Source organism: Odocoileus virginianus, chromosome 4 (assembly GCF_023699985.2).
Source record: "Odocoileus virginianus isolate 20LAN1187 ecotype Illinois chromosome 4, Ovbor_1.2, whole genome shotgun sequence".
NCBI classification, from domain to species: Eukaryota; Metazoa; Chordata; class Mammalia; order Artiodactyla; family Cervidae; genus Odocoileus; species Odocoileus virginianus.
Window position 1 is genome coordinate 12,319,520 of NC_069677.1, and position 21,324 is coordinate 12,340,843.

Here is a 21,324-nt window from a genome sequence, read left to right on the forward strand (position 1 = left end):
GGTTTCTTGCTCAAACAAAAACATCCAAGACCAGGTGGCTTAAATAATAAGCATTTACTTCTCACAGCTCCACAAGTTGGAAATCCAAGATCAAGAACTGGATTTGAGCTACAGTCTGGTGAAGATGAGTATCTTAGAACTGTTATGATCATTAATGATGACATGAGAATATCTGCTACATGTAAATACCCTGAAAACTGTTCATGTTTAATTTTCTTTCACTTTGAAAGATAAAAGCACAGGTCTAATACATGTACCAACAGAACCCAACAAGACAGGAGAGGATTTTGGGTCTTCCTAAAATAAGGGACCTTGGGCCTAAAAAAGAGAAATGCAAATAATCTTGTTAAGTGAGAAAAGATAATGGTTTTCATCAAAAAGAACTAATAATATCAATTATTTCCTACGTATAGATGTTCATATCCTGCTGCTGCTGCTAAGTCACTTCAGTCGTGTCCGACTCTGTTCGACCCCATAGATGGCAGTCCACCAGGCTCCCCCGTCCCTGGGATTCTCCAGGCAAGAACACTGGAGTGGGTTGCCATTTCTTTCTCCAATGCAAGAAAGTGAAAAGTGAGAGTGAAGTCGCTCAGTTGTGTCCGACTCTTCGCGACCCAATGGACGGCAGCCTACCAGGCTCCTCTGTCCATCTATATGTAATATTCATGCTGTGCTGTGTGCTTAGTCACTCAGCCGTGTCTGACTCTTTGTGACCCCATGGACGGTAGACTGCCAGGCTCCTCTGTCCACGGAGAGTCTCCAGGCAAGAATACTGGAGTGGGTTGCCATGCCCTCTTCCAGGGGATCTTCCTGACCCAGGAATCGAACCCAGGTCTCCCGTATTGCAGGTAGATTCTTTACCAGCTAAGCCACCAGGAAAGCCCAAGAATACTGGAGTGGGTAGCCTGTCCCTTCTTCAAGGGATCTTCCCCACCCAGGAACTGAACCGGGGCCTCCTGCATTGCAGGAATATTTAAGTATAAAAGAAAAGGGATTATCTAGGAAAAGCAGAGTACTAACCAACAGCTGTGACAGGTGTGTTCATGTTCAAGTATATAGGCATCAATCCTGTGATTGAAGAAAGTGAAGAGTGAAGAAAACAGCGCTAGATTACCTCTACAAAATAGGTCAGGAAAATGCCCATCCCGCCAGATCACTTGGTCGAATTTCCAAGCTGTTGGTTTCTCCCTCTAGCCTATAAAAGTACAAAAATACAGGTTATTCCCCTCAAAAAATCATGATTAGATACATTCTTAAAGCCAGATAAAAGTTACAACAGTTATATCAAAATGTGCTAAGTCAGACAAAATTCTTTCCATGGATTAAATAATATTAGTTCACTTAGAACAGTGCAACTGTAATGACCCATCAGTGTTGAATGATTTCATGAAAAAAGGACCCAGGCATTAACTGGACTTTTTCAAATTTAACTTCTAGCTAAGGATTAGGATTTCTTTAAAATCGGGGCAATAAACTAGAATTACCATAAACAACTTAAAATAGGAGGACACAAAATGTACTTCACTAAAACCGTATGTTGATGTTCTCAATTACTCAAACAGTTCTATTCCTGATGAAATCTCACAGTAACATTTCCCTCATCTCAAAAGTCTAATTATATTAAAAACATATTTGCTTTTGAAACTACAAAAATGTTAAGTATTTAAAATTTTCAAGACAAAGGTGTTTAATAATGTTAAAATCGTCCACAGATTTTTTAATGCCATGCTATAATCAATCTTTTAGCAACTAATATAGAAAATTAACACTCTATGTTGGTACTGCATTGATACTGGACATATATAATTTTTTTCCTGCAACTGGGATATGCTTTCCTGGTATATGAAATGGGAGGTAATGAGGACTAAAACCTGGAATTTTATTAGAAACAAAGAATAGGCCAAATATAACCTTTCTTCAGAAATAATTAAGCATTTTATATAATAACTCAAACACATTTTTAGTGCTTAATATCTTGCAAATCAATAAAATTATAATTATAAAAGCAGAACAATTTAACTCTAAATCTTCAGAAAACAACCAAGTACATTAATTCAAAGTTGTGTTTAACACAATTTCATCAAGGGATTACCACAGCCTTTCTGATAATTCAGCATTTTCTAGTCCTTAGCCAGTCAGTAGCTTTGTTGCTAAACTAGTCATCATCAACAACAACAAAACCTATTTAAAATACTTTATTTCCACTAACCTCTTAATTGCCTGCCTCAAAGTTTTGTTCCCAAGCATTTAAAACAGCATATATGCCATTCCTCTCAATTACCTAAAACTACTTTTAAATATGTATTTTCTATAGCATTAGTACCAAAAAGATAAAAGCCATAGAACTGTATTATCGTAGTAGACAGTACTAAAAATACAAAAAGTAAAACAAAACTATATCTGCACTACATTCCTATTCACCATTGTACATTCTTTACTAAATTCAACTTTTAGAATTTCTAACAGTTCACAGGAATAAAGTTGAACAGAAAAAGCATGGTAAACTCTATCTATATATTACAGTAAATAAAAAATTTTCCAATTATAAGCTTTGGTATTACAAGTCTTTTAAAGTTGATAGGATATATCAAGTGAACAACCAAGATGTTATTACTTGTGTCATCATATAACAATGGTAACATATACAGCTGGACAAATGTTTTTGAAATGCTAATACACTGTTGAAAACATTTTCACAAAAAGTCTACTTTCCTGCATCACTTTTCGTTGAAAGCCCTAAATTAAAGCTGTCACATGTCAAAAAAAAAAAAAAAAAAAAAGCTGTGACACATCAAAAACTATAACTAGATATGTTAAAAGAAACAAAAATAGTGAAGCAAGAAGGAAAGGGAATCATGTTTCACTTCCAAATACACACATCCCCCAAATGTACAGAATAATATAACCTAAAAGTCTAAATCTATAAACACAAATTTTGGAATGTCTTTCCCATCACAACCTTTCCTACCATGGAAATACACAATTTTCCCTAACTCACAGACCACACAGTCTGTGTCTCTAGAAACCTAAATTATTTAGCATCATCTACCAATTTCACTTCTCCTTCCAAGTGTCTCTATCCCTTTCTCCTCTACCACTCCTCTCTCCCAAGAATTAGGAAAAGAATCTACCAGGCCGGAAACTAAGACCCTGTAAATACAAAAATAAAGGTATAAAGTTACTTGGACAACCACCTAATGATCAGGTAAAGTGAAAGTCACTCACTCATATCCGACTCTTTGCAATTCCGTGGACTATACAGTCCATGGAATTTCCAGGTCAGAATACTGGAGTGAGTAGCCGTTCCCTTCTCCAGGGCATTTTCCCAACTCAGGGATCAAACACAGGTCTCCTGCATTGCAGGTGGATTCTTTACCAGCTGAGCCACAGGGGAAGCCCAATGATCAGGTAAGATCTTCCTCTTTCCGGGCACCACTTCACCTACTTATAGAGTGAGTGAATATTCCTGCTTAGCACCTCTTCTGATTTAAGACTCTGCTGGCTAATTATTCTGTGATTATAATCACTTGCACAGGTATAATCAAATTAAGACAAAACACATATTAAGAAATAAATTAAATTTCTTGCAAGGACGATTAGCTACTACCCTTCTACGGTATTTCAATGTATTTACCAGTAGGTCATTAATCAAGACATTTCTGTCATTAATTGAATCAACATTTTTTATTTCTAAGATTAACATTAAGATTTCTAAGACACGCATTAAAATACTGTGGTCTCTTCCCAAAGGAATTCCTAATCTAGCTTGGACAGTAAATAAACATACAACAGATTATGTTAGTGATGATAATGCAAAGTGTTAAGTGCTATAACTGAAGTCTAAGCAATTTATCACAGCAAAATCAAAGCAGGGAACGATTAATTCTCCCTTTGTTACTTTTCCAAAAGAGAAGAAGTGAACCAACATAAAATGTCAGTTCCACATTTAAGAATACAATGAATAGTATTTGCTTTGGACTTTGGTCAATAATGTTGCTACATCTCTGCAGATACTAACTCAATTAAAAAAAAAATATGATGTGGGTGCTAATATTATTTACATTTTAAAGAAGAAAAAACTGACCAAAGGTTACAAGTAACTCACCAAAGGTTACAAAACTAGTAAGTGGCAGAACCAAAGCCTTCATAATGGTCTGTGGCTCAGGCGTAAAGAATTGCCCTGCCATGCAGAACACTCCGGTTTGATCCCTGCATCCCTTGGAAATCCCATGGAAAGGGGAGCCTGGTGGGCTACAATCCATAGGTCACAAAGAGTTGTACACAACTGAGCAACTAAACCACCACCACAACCAGGCTCCCCAAAATCTACTGTGCTGACCCCTCCTGTTCCTCATCACTACTACCACCACCAGACCATGATGGCTTTAAGAATCTGAGAGGAAAAATGCTTCAAGTTCTTTAGCATTTTTAATTAAATCACATTTGAAAGTATTCAAATTCTACTTTTACATTAGTTCTTAGTTTTATGACTTAATGATACTTTCTGAACAGTGCTTAAAAAAAAATAGTAAAGGAAAAAACTTTGTTTCTATGAATACGTTTAGAATTTCGACTCAGTAACAAGGTAGATATATGTGTTCTTTTAATTTACACCACCTGCTTTGAAAAATTCATTTATAAGACCTCAGAGAGTACTTTTCATGACCAGATCTATCCTGAGGAAAGGAAACCCCCCAAATTCAAACCTACTTCCCCAGAAACTACCCTAACCAAGTCTTTCTAGAATGATTTTCCATTTCTACTTTCACCAAAAATTAAGCCTAAATCTTAAAAATTTCACAATCAATGTAGTGAATCCACTTGGTTAAGAAAGAAAATCCTACACACACAATTACCTGGGAAGGGACTATTGTTTGTCTCCATTCTACATATGATGAAACTGAATCAATTTACACTCCCACCAACAGTGCAAGAGGGTTCCCTTTTCTCTATATCCTCTCCAGCATGTACAATCTGTATATTTTTGATGATGGTCATTCTGACTGGTGTGAAGTAATAGATACCTCATTGTAGTTTTGATTTGCATTTCCCTAATAATTAGTGACGTTGAGCATCTTTTCATGTGTTTATTGGCCATATGTAAGTCTTCTTTGGAGAAGTGTGTGTTTAGGTTTTCTGCCCATTTTTTGACTGGGCTCTTTGTTTTTTGAATATTGAGCTGTATGAGCTGCTTATATACTTTGGAAATAAATCTTTTGTCAGTTGTTTTATTGGTGGAAATGTAAGTTGATATAGTCACTATGGAGAACAGTATGGAGATTACTTTAAAACTTAGGAATAAAACTACCATATAACTCCCACTACTGGGCATACACCCTGAGAAGACCACAACTGAAAAAGACACATGTACCCCAATGTTCACAGCAGCCCTATTTACAATAGCTACGATATGGAAGCAACCTAGAAGCCCATCAACAGATGAATGGATAAAGAAGATGTGGTACATATACACAATGGAATATTACTCAGTCATAAAAAAGAAAAAAATTTGAGTCAATTCTAGTGAGGTAGATGAACCTAAAAACTGTTATACAAAGTAAAGTAAGTCAGAAACTGAAAAACAAATACTGTATATTAACACATAAATATGTAATCTAGAAAACAGTATTCATGAATCTATTTGTAGGGAAGGAATGGAAACACAGATTTGGAGAACAGACTTGGGGACACAGTGGGGGAAGAAAAAAGAGGGACAAACGGAGAGAATTAACATACACACACTACCATGTGTAAAATGGAGAGCTGGTGAGAAGTTGCTAGATAATACAGGAAGCCCAGCTTGGCTTCCAAATTCTGTGATGACTTTGAGGGATGGAATGGGGAGAGGGGAAGAGAGGCAGGCTCAAAAGGGAGATAAGATATGTATAAATATGGCTGATTGGCAGTGTACAGCAGAAACCAACACAACATTGAGAAGAAATTTTCCTTCAATTAAAAATTTTAAAAAAAAGATCATGAAACAGGTTAAGTACCCATGGTTACACAACACTTAACTATCATGGCAAAGAATTCAACCAGATCTCCTGCACCCAAATAAATGTTTACTTTAACATAGCACAATAGGAGAGGTCATTTCCAATTAAAATATATTTAATGTTACTCAACAATATTCTGGGAGTCAAAAAAAAAAAAAAATAAACATATTTGAAGTAAGGATAAGATCAGTGAAAATAAAATTTGAAATTAAAATGCTATCTACAGTAATGATAGTTGTTGTTGTTGTTCCGTCACTAAGTCGTGTCCGATTCTTTGCAACCCCATAGACTGCATCACGCCAGGATTCCCTGTCTTTCACTATCTCCAGAGTTTGCACAAACTCCTGTCCATTGCGTCAATGATGACATCAAATCATCTCATCCTCCATCGCCCCCTTCTCCTCTTGCCTGCATCAGGATATTTTCCAATGAGTCAGCTTTTTGCATCAGGTGGCCAATGCATTGGAGCTTCAGCATCATTCCTTCCAATGAATATTCAAGATTGATTTCCTTAAGGATTGAGTAGTTTGATCTCCTTGCTATCCAAGGGACCTGTCACAAGTCTTCTCCAGCACTACAATTTGAAAGCATCAATTCTTCAGCACTCAACCATTTTTTATGGTCCAACTCTCATATCTATACACAACTACTGGAAAAAACATAGCTTTCACTATACAGATCTTTGTTGGCAAAGAGATGGCTCTGCTTGTAATTCACCGTCTACATTTGTCACAGCTTTCCCAAGGAGCAAGCATCTTTTAATTTCATGGCTGCAGTCACCATTAACAGTGATTTTTGCAGCCCAAGAAAATAAAATCTGTCACTATTTCCACTTTTTCCCCCTTCTATTTGCCATGAAGTGATGGGACCGGATGCTATGATCTTCATTTTTTGAATGCTGAGTTTTAATCCAGCTTTTTCACTCTCTTCTTTCACCCTCAAGAGGTGCTTTAGTTCCTCTTCACTTTCTGCCATTACAGTGGAATCATCTGCAAATTTGTGGTTGTTGATTCTCCCGGCAATTTTGATTCTAGTTTGAGATTCAGCCAGCCTGGCATTTCGCATGATGTACTCTGCATATAAGTTAAATAAGGAGGGTGACAATATACAGCCATAATGAATTCCTTTCTCAACTATGAACCAGTCCATTTTTCCATGTCCAGTTCTAACCGTTGCTTCTTGTCCTGCATACAGGTTTCCCAGGAGACAGGTATGGTGGTCTGATATTCCAATATCTTTAAGAATTTTCCACAGTTTGTTGTTATCCACAAAACCAAAGGCTTTAGCATAGTCAATGAAGCAAAGTAGATGTTTTTCTCAAATTCCCTTGCCTTTTCTATGATGCAACAGATGTTGCCAATTTGATTTCCGGTTCCTCTGCCTTTTCTAAATCTAGTTTGTACATTTGGAAGTTCTCAGTTCACATACTGCTGAAACCTACCTAGTTTGAAGGATTTTCAGCATTACCAGCTGAGTAGCATTGCTAGCATGTTAAAGGAGCTCAACTGTATAGTAGTTTGAACATTCTTTAGCACTGTCCTTCTTTGGGACTGGAATGAAAACTGATCTTTTTCTGAGGCCACTGCCAAGTTTTTCCAAATTTAATGACATACTGAGTGCAGCACATTAACAGCATTATCTATTAGGATTTTTAAATAGTTCATCTGGAATTCCATCACCTCCACTAGCTTTGTTTGCAGTAATCCTTCCTAAGGCCCACTTGACTTCACACTCCAGGATGTCTGGGTCTAGGTCAGCGACCATACCATCGTGGTTTTCTGGGTCACTAAGACCTTCCCTCGTGGCTCAGACGGTAAAGCGTCGCCTACAAAGCGGGAAACTCGGGTTCGATCCCTGGGTTGGGAAGATCCTCTGGAGAAGGAAATGCCAACCCACTCCAGTACTCTTGCCTGGAAAACCCCATGGACGGAGGAACATTGTAGGCTACAGTCCATGGGGTCGCAAAGAGTCAGACACGACTGAGTGACTTCATTCAAGACCTTTTTTTTTTACAGTTCCTCTGTGTATTCTTGCCGCCTCTTCTTAATCTCTTCTGCTTCAATAATGGTTACCATGTAAAGAAACAAAAAATTAAGTTCACCTGATTTTTATAAAAATTATTACACTCTAATAATTTAGGAGACCCAAGAAGAGATTACAGAAATACCCATTTGAAAACAAGTTCAGCTATTTAAAGTGTCAATTCTTTATTAATAAAAATGTTAAAATACTATTAAAACCCAAAAATAACAAGAGGGAACTAGAATTATTACTTCAAATATGAAATATAATTAAATATTTTCATTTAAAAACTTAAATGGTCCATTAAAAAGCCAGTTCATCTGTTGATAATTTTATCTTATTCAATACTAGAATCAGTCATTTTTATCTCCTCTGTCTAGAACATACATCTAGAATTCCATAAGACACTAGACCCAATGTAGAGGTGTGCTCACACATAAAAGAAATGGTTTCTAACCTGATTAAAAATCTAAGCTCTGCCATTAAGGTCAATCTGAGAATACCTCAACAAGTGGCTGCAATGGAGCCCAAATATTTCTCTATAACTACAGTAACAATTCACAAAGTATGTTCAGTTCAGTCGCTCAATCGTGTCCATCTCCTTGCGACCCCATGAACCACAGGATGCCAGGAGTTTCAGCTTCAACATCAATCCTTCCAATGAACACCCAGGACTAATCTCCTTTAGGATGGACTGGCTGGATCTCCCTGCAGTCCAAGGGACACTCAAGAGTCTTCTCCAACACCACAGTTCAAAAGCATCAATTCTTCGGTGCTCAGCTTTCTTTATAGTCCAACTCTCACATCCATACATGACTACTGGAAAAACCATAGCCTTGACTAGATGGACCTTTGTTGGCAAAGTAATGTCTCTGCTTTTTAATATGCTGTCTAGGTTGGTCGTAACTTTCCTTCCAAGGATTAAGTGTCTTTTAATTTCATGTCTGTAATCACCATCTGCAGTGATTTTGGAGCCCCCCAAAATAAAGTCAGCCACTGTTTCCATATGTTAGTGAGATTTTTTTAAAAAGTTGGGAATTCCCTAGTAGTCCAGTAGTTAAGACTCCATGCTTCTACTGCAGGTACCATGGGTTCAAAATATGGTAGGGAACGAAGATCCCACATGCCGAGTAGGGTGGTCAAATCAATAAATAGCAGTAGTATATTTCACAAGTTAATTCATCCTCTAGAAACACTGGCTTCTTCTACTAACATAGAATGCACATTTTGTTATTTTAGGCCAATTTATTCTCAATTAGAAAACCATGGAATGTCAACAGCAGGACCTTTTATCTTATCTTTCCTTTTCAACTAATGAATTAGAAACAGATTAACCTGCCTGCATAATACAACATTTTCAGTATTGTTTTTAAAAATGTTTACTAATATTAAAAAAACCCTGTATGTATTACTGATGCTTTCGATCTGTGGTACTGGAGTAGACTCTTGAGAGTCCCGTGGACAGCAAGGAGATCAAACCAGTCAATCCTAAAGGAAATCAACTCTGAATATTGGAAGGACTGTGGCTCAAACTGAAGATCCAATACTGTGGCCACCTGATGTGAAGAGCCGACTCACTGGAAAAGATCCTGATGCTGGGAAAGATTTTGACAGCAGGAGGAGAAGGGGGATGACAGAAGATGAGATGGTTGGATGGCATCACTAACTCAATGAAGATGAGTTTGAGCAAACTCAGGGAGACAGTGAAGTACAGGGAAGCCTGGCATGAAGCAGTTCATGGGATCACGAAAAGTCGGACACTACTTAGTGACTGAACAACAATAATCTAGTACTGAAATTATGAAATACTTTAAATACAAATAATCCTAACACATCTTTACCCAGAATTCACAGTTTCATTTTAATTAACTATATTACAAAATTTGTTTACGTGATACACACCTGTGGTACATATACACCATGGAATATTACTAAGCCATTAAAAAGAATTCATTTGAATCAGTTCTAATGAGATGGATGAAACTGGAGCCCATTATACAGAGCGAAGTAAGCCAGAAAGATAAAGACCATTACAGTATACTAACACATATATATGGGATTTAGAAAGATGGTAACGATAACCCTATATGCAAAACAGAAAAAAAGACTCAGATGTATAGAACAGACTTGTGGACTCTGGGAGAAGGCGAGGGTGGGATGTTTCAAGAGAACAGCATCGAAACATGTATATTATCTAGGGTGAAACAGATCACCAGCCCAGGTTGGATGCATGAGACAAGTGTTCGGGCCTGGTGCACTGGGAAGACCCAGAGGGATCGGGTGGAGAGGGAGGTGGGAGGGGGGAGGGGGGACCGGGATGGGGAATACATGTAAATCCATGGCTAATTCATTTCAATGTATGACAAAAACCACTGCAATGATGTAAAGTAATTAGCCTCCAACTAATAAAAATAAATGAAAATAAATAAATAAATAAATAAAAGGGTATGAAAAAAAACAGCAAGCATCTATTCTGGCACCCTCTTGAACTGATTATTACTGGTGTTCCAAAAATTTCTTTAGGGTCCAATACTATGGTTTATAATTGAAGCAAACATTTATACTGTGCTCAAAAGTTCACAAAGCACATGGCACATTTTACCTTTTTCAAAGGTAAAATAACCTGCTGGGTGGAGATGATACATGTTCACAAAAAGTAAGTAATTTGAACTTCCAGTCTAGATAAAAGAGGCATAGCTCTCTTTTTCCCTACCCCTCCACACTAAGCACGACTATAAACCATGGGAATAACAGAAAGAGACAACCAAAAGAAAACTATGAGAACTGGAAAGAAGGCAGCTAACCAGTTTGGGAATCTAGGACCAGAGAAACAAAAAAAGCATCATGGGGCTTTACATCCCCACACCCAGTAGAAGAAAGCAACCCAGACTAGCATTTTCCAACCACCAATTCAGCAAGAGAAAGTAGACCAGATAATCATACTCCTCCCCCAAACTAAACAGGAGTCTCTCTGCAATATCAAGTAAGTGAGGGCAACTGGAAGCTCAGCCAACAACAAAGACCAGCCAGAAGAAGCAACTCTTCCTTCCCTGTATGATCTGAAACTCTTTTTTTTCCACCTTGAGATGCATAGGCAAGTGGTCAAAACTTACGAACCCAGCCAGCACAAACAACTCAGTTGGGCCAAACTCAAAATGTACCCAGAAATACAAGGTCAGGGAAGAACTAGGGGTTTGGGGTGGGTACAAGCAGGAGGACCCCACCACAATCCTCTCCCATCTGGAGACACCCAGAAACCTGATAAGAGGAAATGTCTTCTATTCTCTAAGGTAAAATCAGCAAGGACCAGTGGGAGTCCAGACAGCATCAGATAAACCAAGCCAACCACAAAGGCTCTGAAAATTAAACTGCCATTAAAACCAAAGCCTATAAAAGCAGGCGAAGACCTGTACACTAAATCTAAGTGGGATGTTCAGTTCAGTTCAGTTGCTCAGTCGTGTCCGACTCTTTGCGACCCCATGAACCACAGCAAGCCAGGCCTCCCTGTCCATCACCAACTCCCAGAGTCCATCCAAACCCATGTCCATCTAGTTGATGATGCCATCCAACCATCTCATCCTCTGTTGTCCCCTTCTCCTCCTGCCCTCAATCTTTCCCAGCATCAGGGTCTTTTGCAATGAGTCAGTTCTTCGCATCAGGTGGCCAAAGTATTGGAGTTTCAGTTTCAACATCGGTCCTTCCAATAAACACCCAGGACTGATCTCCTTCAGGATGGACTGGTTGGATCTCCTTGCAGTCCAAGGGACTCTCAAGAGTCTTCTCCAACACCACAGTTCAAAAGCATCACTTCTACGACACTCAGCTTTCTTTATAGTCCAACTCTCACATCCATACATGACCACAGGAAAAACCATAGCCTTGACTAGACGGACCTTTATTGGCAAAGTAATGTGTCTGCTTTTTAATATGCTATCTAGGTTGGTCATAACTTTCCTTCCAAGGATTAAGGGTCTTTTAATTTCATGGCTGCAATCACCATCTGCAGTGATTTTGGAGCCCAGAAAAATAAAGTCAGTCAATGTTTCCACTATTTCCCCATCTATCTACCATGAAGTGATGGGACCGGATGCCATGATCTTAGTTTTCTGAATGTTGAGCTTTAAGCCAACTTTTTCATTCTCCTGTTTCACTTTCATCAAGAGGTCTTTTAGTTCCTCTTCACTTTCTGCCATAAGGGTGGTGTCATCTGCATATCTGAGATTATTGATATTTCTCCCGGCAATCTTGATTCCAGCTTGTGCTTCTTCCAGCCCAGCATTTCTCTTGATGTACTCTGCATATAAGTTAAACAAGCAGGGTGACAATATACAGTTCTGGGCCTGGAAATCCAAAGATTAGGGTGCCAACATGGTTAAGGTGAGGGTCCTTTTCCAGGTCACAGACTTCTCACTGTATTATTACATGGCAAAAAAAGGGGCAAGTGAGCTCTCTTGGGGGCCTCTTTTGCAACAGCCCCAATCCCACTCATGGGCTCTCCCCCATGACCTAAAAATATCCCAAAGGACATAATTGCCAATACTATCATGCTGAGCATTAGGATTTCAACATTTACATTTTAGAGAAATTCATTCAGACCACAGCAAGGAATAAATGGAAAAAAATTTAATGCATTTTCAAGAGAAGAAAAACTAAAAGAATCCATCACTAGCAAACCAAACCCTGGCTGAGGAAAATTTTCTGAAAAAGAAAAACAGAAATATAGGTACACACAACACATTACCTTTTCCATCATTAATTTTCTGTTGTTGTTCAGTCACTAAGTCACGTTCTCTCTGTAACCCCATGAACTGCATGCAGCACACCAAGCTTCCCTGTCCTTCAGTATCTCCCAGAGTTTGCTCAAACTCAAGTCCATTGAGTCAGTGATGCCATCCAACCATCTCATCTTCTGTCACACCTTTCTCCTCCTTCCCTCAATCCTTCCCAGCAGTAGCGGTTTTTCCAGTGAGTCTGCTTTTCACATGAGGCCAAAATATTGGAGCTTCAGCTTCAGCATCAATCCTACCAATGAATATTCAGCATTGATTTCCTTTAGGATAGACTGGTTTGATCTCCTTGCAGTCCAAGGGACTCTCAAGTCTTCTCCAACACCACAGTTCAAAAGCATCAATTTTCTGGCTCTCAGCCTTCTTTATGGTCCAACTTGCCATTCATACACTACTACTGGAAAAACCATAGCTTTGACTACATGGACCTTTGTCAGTAAAGTGGTATCTCTGCTTTTTAATACACTGTCTAGGTTTGTCATGGCTATTCTTCCAAGGAGCAAGCATCTTTCAATTTCATGGCTGCAGTCACCATCCATACTGATTTTGGAGCCCAAGAAAAATGTTTCCACTTTTTCCCTATTTTCCATGAAGTGATGGGACCAGATGCCATGATCTTCATTTTTTGAGTGTTGAGTTTAACCCATCTTTTTCACTCTCTTCTTTCACTTTCATCAAAAGGCTCTTTAGTTCCTCTTCACTTTCTGCCATTAAAGTGGTATTATCTGCATATCTGAGGTTTTTTATATTTGTCCCAGCAATCTTGACTTCAGCTTCTAAGTCATCCAGTCCGGCATTTCATATGATCTACTCTGCATGTAAGTTAAATGAGCAAGGTGACAATACACTGCCTTGATGCACTCCTTTCTCAATATTGAACCTGTCAGCTGTTCCATGTCCAGTTCTAACTGTTGCTTCCTGGCCTGCATTCAGGTTTCTAAGGAGACAGGTAAGGTGGTCTGATATTTCAATCTCTTTAAAAATATTCCACAGTTTGTTGTAATCCACGCAATCAAAGGTTTTAACATAGTCAATGAGACAGAAGTAGATGGGTTTTTTTGGGAATTTCTTTGCTTTTTCTATGATCCAGCGGATGTTAGCAATTCGATCTCTGGTTCCTCTGCCTTTTCTAAATCCAGATTGTACATCTGGAAGTTCTTGGCTTGTGTACTGCTGAAGCCCAGCTTGAAGGGTTTTGTGCATAATCTTGCCAGCATGTAAAATGAGTGCAACTGTACAGTAATTTGAACATTCTTTAGCACAGTCCTTCGCGACTGGAATGTAAACTGACCTTTTCCAGTCCTCTGGCCACTGCTGAGTTTTCCAAATTTGCTGACATATTGAGTGCAACATTTTAACAGCATTATCTTTTAGGATCTGAAATAGTTCAGCTGGAATTTCATCATCTCCACTAGTTTTGCTTATAGTAATGCTTCCTAAGGCCCACTTGACTTCACACTCCAGGACTCAGGTGAGTGACCATACCATCATGGTTTTCTGGGTCATTAAGCTTTTTTGTACACTTCTGTGTATTCTTATTATCTTTTCTTAATCTCTTCTGTTTCTGTTAGGTCCTTGCCATTTTTGTCCTTTATTATGCCTATCTTTTTGCATGAAATGTTCCCATGGTATCGCCAATATTCTTAAAGAGATCTCTAGTCTTTTCCATTCTATTGTTTTCCTCTATTTCTCTGCATTGTTCACTTAAGAAGGCTGTCTTATCTCTCCTTGCTATTCTCGGGAATTCAGCATTCAGTTACATATATCTTTCCCTTTCTCCTTTACCTTTCGTTTCTCTTCTTCTCTCAGCTATTTGTAAGGCCTCCTCAGACAACCCCTTTGCCTTCTTGCATTTCTTCTTGCAGATGGTTTTGGTCACCACCTCCTTTACAGTGTTAGAAACTTCCATCAGGCACTCTGTCTACCAGATCTAGTCCCTTGAATCTATTTGTCACCTCCACTGCACGTATAATCATAAGGGATTTGATCGAGGTCATAACTGAATGGCCTAGTGGCTTTCCTTACTTTCTTCAATTTGAGCCTGAATTTTGCAATAAGAAGTTGATGATCTGAGCCACAGTCAGCTCCAGGTCTTGTTTTTGCTGATCATACTGAGCTTCTCCATCTTCGGCTACATCTTAGTTTTCTAGATCATACTTAATGACGGAAACAAAATTTATACTGATACTTACAACAATTACATCATTACATCAAGATGGTAAAAAAATGGCAAATAAGTGAAGTTTCCACACGACAATTGAAGCAGTAAAATGCTGATACCAGGAGACTGCTGTAAGTCACATATACACTAGTAATAACTACAACAGCCACTACAAAATCTATACCAAAACAGACTCAAAACTATAAATAAATATTTTACAATTTATGAAAGACAGGATCTTAAAAAATGTTTTAGTAATCTGCAGGATGGAAAGAAAAGAGAAACAAATGAAAAACCAGGGAAAAATAATAATAATAATAAAAAGGCAGATTTAAGTGTTAATATCTATCAGTAATTACCTTAAATGTTGATGGTCTAAACAGACAAATCAATAAAGACTGGAAGAATGTATTTCTGAAATGGCCCACTATATGCTACTAACAAGAAATTCAGTAACAAATATTGAAAGTAAAAAGAATGGAAAAGCTAGTAGGGTTTGTTTGTCTGTTTTTCATCAGACAGGCTGTATTAATAACACAACTAACCAACAGGGTCAGCTTGATATACATAGAATAGTCCACCCAACAGCAGAATTTCTTTTCAAACATCCATGGGATATTCACAAGGACGTTTATATCCTGAGCCATAAAACAAATGTCAACAAAACAGTATGGAGCTTCCTCAAAGAATTAAAAACAGTCGCCATATGATCCAGCAATACCACCTCGGAGTATGTATCCAGATAAAATTATAATTTGAAAAGATTACATGCACCCTTATGTTCATAGCAGCACTACATACAACAGCCAAGACATCGAAGCAATTTAAATGTCCATCAACCGATGAATGGATAAAGATGATGTCGTATAGATACACAATTGAATACTACTTGGCCATTAAAAAAGAATGAAATAACACCATCTGCAATAACATGGATGAAAAGTGAAAGTGAAAGTCACCAAATCGTGTCCAATTCTTTGCCACTCCATGGACCAAACAGCCCATGGAATTCTTCAGGCCAGAATACTGGAGTGGGAAACTATCCCTTCTCCAGTCAATCTTCCCAACCCAGGCCTTCTGAATTGCTGGAGGATTCTTTACCAGCTGAGCTACCAGGGAAGTCCATAGTTACACAATGGAATACTACTCAGTCATAAAAAAGGAATGAAATAACACCAACTGCAGTAACAAGGATGAACCTAGAGATTATTGTATTAAGTCAGAGAGAAAAAGACAAATACCACATAATATCACTTATATGTGGAAATCTAAAATACAACACAAATGAACAGATCTACTTAACAGAAACAGACCCACTCACAGATGGAGAGAAAAGACTTGCGGGTGCCAAGGGGAGGCTGAAGGTGGGCGAGTGATGGATTGGGAGTTTTGGATTAGCAGATGCAAGCCAGTATATGGGCTTCCCTGGTGGCTCAAGATAGTAAAGAATCTGCCTGCAATGTGGAAGACTCAGGTTCAATCCCTGGGTCAGGAAGATACCCTGGAGAAGGAAATGGCTACCCACTCCAGTATTCTTGCCTGGAAAATTCACGGACAGAGAAGCCTGCCAAGCTACACGGGATCACAAAGAGTTGGACATGACTGAGCTACTAACAACCAGTATATATAGAAAGGATAAACAAGAAAGTCCTACTATCTAGCACAGGGATATTCAATATCCTATGAAAAACCATAATGGAAAAGAATATGAAAAAGAATATATAACTGAGTCACTTTGCGATACAGCAGAAATTAACACAACATTGTAGTACAACTATACTTCAATAAATTTTTTTCTCCCCTGAAAATGTGACCTGTGAAAGACATCTCAAGACATAGAAATCTCTGCAAACCATATATCTGACAAAGGTCTTATATTTGGAATATACAAAGAACTCTTGAAGCTCAAAAAAATTTAAAAAAAAAAAAAGACTAAAAAATGAGCAAAAGATATGAACAGACAACAAATAAGTACATGCAAAGATGTATAGTATCATTATCCATTAGGAAATGCAAATTAAATCTACAGTAAAATATCACTATACACCCATTAAAACAGCTAAAATAAAAAATAACAATACTAATGAATGCTGAAAAGGATGCAGAAAATGTCTCATACATTGCTGACAGGAATGTAATATGTAATGTAATATGGTACACCACACTGAAAAACAGTTTGGAAATTTCTTATAAAACTAAACATGTGTGCATCCAAGTGTATGCATGCTCAGTCAGTTGTGTCCGACTCTTTGCAACTCCATGGGCTATAACCCACCATGGGATCCCATGTAGCTCGGTCCACGGGGTTTCCCAGGCAAATACTGGAGTGTTGCCACTTCTCCTGGGCACCCAACCCAGGGACTGAACCATCATCTCCTGTGTCTCCTGCATTGTAGGCAAATTCTTTAATCACCGAGCCACATCCTTTTCAATTCAACCCAGGAAGCTCACTCTTGGGCATTCATCTCAGATTACTGTATGCAAATAAAATCCTATATATAGGGACTTCCTCAGTGGTCCAGCAGTTAAGACTCCATGCTCCCAATGCAGGGGGCAAAGGCTTACTCCCTGGTCAGGGAACTAATATCCTGCATGCCTCAGTCTTAAAAACCTGTACATGAATGTATGTAATCACTTTATCATTAATAGCAAAACACTGACTATACCAAAAGTCCTTCAACAGTAAACAACGCATTAATATATCATTAGAAACCATTCTTGACATGACAAAACTACAGAGATAGAAGACAGGTCACCAGGGGACAGGGAGGGGTTTTGGGGTAGGATGCCAATATAAAGGGTAGTAAAGAGGGATTTTCTTTGTGGTAATGGAATAGTTCTGTAACTTCACTGTTGTGATAGCTTCATGAAGTTGTATATAGGAGAAAATCACAAAGAACTATAAATCCACAAATGAATCAAGATTAAAAAATGGTGAAATAAGACAGCCAGTGGGAATTTGCTATACGACACAGGGAGATCAACCTGGTGCTCTGTGACAACCAAGACGGGTGAGATGGGGTGGGAGGGAGGCTCAAGAGGGAGGGCACATGTGTATACCTATGGCTGATTCATGCTGATGTATGGCAGAAACCAATACAATATTGTAAAGCAATTATCCAAAATAACTAAATTTTTTAAAATGCTGAGAACTGATTAAGTTTGGTAATTTCTGTAACACTAATGTATTAATATCAATGTCAATTTCCTAACTTTGATGTCTTATTAGTCCTTTATAAGATGTCACCACTGGGGGGAAGCTGGGTAAAGGATACACAGGACTCCACTGTTTGCAACTTCCTATGAGTTTATAATTATTTCAAATTAACATGTTTTTAAAAATCATGTGAGTTGAGAGACAGGGCACATAAGCACAGATGAAATTAAGACTGTCCATTAATTGCTAACTGTTGAGACTAGTTTGGTACACAGCAGTTCATAAGAATGCTGCATTTTTTATCTTTTTAAATTTTTCATAATAAACAGTTAACAAAAATATAAGATGCCGTATATCAAAACATTAACAGTAGTGTATTCCAGTTAGTGATTTTATTCTTTTTGCTAAAAAGCATTTAAAATTTTTCTGTAAAATAAATTTCTTGTATTTCTTAAATAAAACAATTTTTTTTAATCTTTGCTCATACTGGTCTTCTGTCCTACTTGTTTTTCTCATTTTTAAAAAGCAGCACCAGAGAAAACATTGTTTAACTTAAAAAGAACTTCATATTTCTTCCTCCAGCAATACAGCACTTAATTTAAAATACCCAATTTAAATCTAAATATCCAATTTAGATTTCATCCAATTGCATTTCACATGAAAGTTCCAGTATCTTTTTCTAAAATTAACTGAAAGAATCTTGCTAAAATAGATTTACAATCAGTACAATAACTGACCATTATAGTAATCCTCATAAAACAGATGTCTAAATTCAAGACACCCTAAGACACTTTAACAATTCTAGCTGGGTTTGCATCTGCAATATTGCCAACGACATCCTAATTAACTCCAAATTGTTTTCAAATTTTATGTGGCATTTTTTAATTTTTCAAATTTTTTTTAAAAAGACGATGCTGAAAAGTTTACAACGGTTAACAAAACCATGCTGAAGAATTCAACGTGGGAACACGAAAAAGTAACAATGATTTAGTGAATATTGAGATTCTCATGATGCAATTTTAAAAATTTTAATTATTTAAATTTATCAACCAAAAGTTATAAAATACCATTTCCCTCAGTAATAATTAAAATTAATTTTAATTAAGTAAATTAAAATTAAATTATAATAGAAATAACAATACCTGAGCTCTCCATATCCGTAGGACCTTGGGTAAGTCACAGTCTTTTTGAAACTGTTTCCTTATACACATACTCAGAGTTATACTTGTTAATCTTTCAGCTCCAAAATCCTATTAACTGGTGCTCTAAAATATACTTCATAACCTCTGACCCATGATCATTCTAATGACAACTCTAAGAAAAGATTTGTAACAGATGTGATATAGATACCAATTACATGACAAATTATAAGTAGAATATCATCCACAATAATTAAATCAGGGCTTCTCAACATCAACACTACTGACACTGCACTGGGATAACTCTCTGTTGTGGGGGTTATCATGTGCATTGTGGGATGTTTAGTATCTACCCACTAGATACCAACAGAATCCCCCAGCATGACAACCAAAAATGTCTTCAGACATTGCCAAAACAATCTCTCATGGAGAACTGTATTAAGATTAAAAATTTGCAGGGTCCTTTGGAGATGAGAAGCAGGAAGAAGAGAGACTGTTTCTGTGACACAGGAGGAAAAGTATAAGGAAAGACTAGGAATGAACAAAACAAATAATAGCTAGTAATTATAATGAAAATAGCAATACAGAAAGCTGAGGAGAAAATTCACAGGTATTCCATCAGGACCTTTGTAAGCATTTTCAATAAAGACTGCTGAAGATTTTTTCTCAGAAATTAATATGAAATTAACATAATTCCTCTTCTCCCTAGCATTTTTGAGGCTAAACATCCTCAAGTTACCAACTATTCTTCAACCACTGAGAACACCCACTTGAAAAACACATCCCCCCCAGTTAAATATAATAAGCATCTATGTTTTAATCAAATGTAAATATGCTACAAATGCCATAAAAAGCAACATGAATATCCTCAAATCCTTTATGTATTTAAAGAATGGAGAAATGACAGAAATCTACAGAGATTAAACGTTCACACGTTCCCTTTCTGGCTCTTTAATACTAGTATAAAATCAACTAGGCCATATTTTCCACCAAACAGACAAATACCCAGTTTCCTTAGTCTATTCTTGGATAGGTCACCAGACTGGGAATAAGAGACCCAGAGTCTATTCCCAGCTGCAAACAGACTGGTAATCTCAAGCAAATTATTCACTCAGGTTAAGGTTCTACACCCATATTACGCTGACAATACTGAAAATCTGCCCAGAAACAAGCACTGAGAAACCTAGGGCTTCTTCCTGCACCCAAAGGCCAACTGCAAACGTATTTTTAGATTTCTTAAATCTAAAAATCTGAATAGGATTTTATTTATAGCAACATTTAACATACTTGAAATTTCAAAACTGTGTGGTGTGGTGCCTTTATCACTGCCCTTTGTAAAATTAGTAAGAAACGCTCTTTTTAAACTCCATGCCCAACTGTGTAAAACTCTATATGCAAACTACACCGATCATAATTTATGTTAAAAAAAAAAAAAAAAAAGCTGTTTTCAATGCAAGCTCTTGGGAAGGGCTTTAACTTTTTCATTTCCTAACTTTATCTAGTCTCCAACACAAGTAGTTCTTTCCTGGCACTGTAAAAAGTGCTTCACGAAGTCTGGAGAGACAAAGTGTGCCCTATAGCCTAATTCTGGAAAGGCCTTTAGGGCTGTTCTTACCACTAAACACGCAGGTTTTAGTAGCGCAACCAATATACGGATAGGTACAAGCGTACATTTTTTTGCTCTTTATACCAAGTAAAAAAAAGTGTCTCGTAGACCCAAGCTACCCGTCTGACCTTTTCGCACACCGTAAAACTGTAAACACAATACAGACCAACATAAGATTTGTAAAAAAAAAAAAAAAAACAGGGTTAGGACCGAAAGGAGGGTGTCAATTAACGTCCGTCGGCCCCCGCTGTCAGGCAGACACTTGTTAGCCGCCGAGAAGTCACTCACAAAGTTTGCCATCTCGCTGGGGGAAGGGGCCCGGACTGCGCCGCGGGCCCCGACCCGGAAGACGGGTGTCTGCAAGGCCCCACCGCCCGCCAAGGCCCGGGCGCGACAGCCACCCCACCAGGAACAGCCCCAGCTTCGCGGCCCCCCTCCGCCGCCTCCCTGCCCACG

The 21,324-nt window shown here is 37.9% G+C and overlaps 1 protein-coding gene across 8 annotated transcripts in view; it reads right to left on the reverse strand.

Annotated features, from left to right (window-relative positions):
- Positions 1 to 21,324, reverse strand: part of ZNF148 (zinc finger protein 148) — a 137,491-nt gene that overhangs the window by 101,548 nt on the left and 14,619 nt on the right. For 6 of the 8 annotated variants that reach the window (XM_070466130.1, XM_070466128.1, XM_070466127.1 and 3 more), the window contains exon 2: positions 1,115 to 1,195. The gene's annotated coding sequence lies outside the window, so the exon portion shown is untranslated. Of the gene's footprint in view, positions 1 to 1,114; positions 1,196 to 19,265; positions 20,182 to 21,156; positions 21,219 to 21,324 lie in introns of those variants that run through there. The other 2 variants (XM_020892558.2, XM_020892556.2) reach the window with 2 other exon arrangements.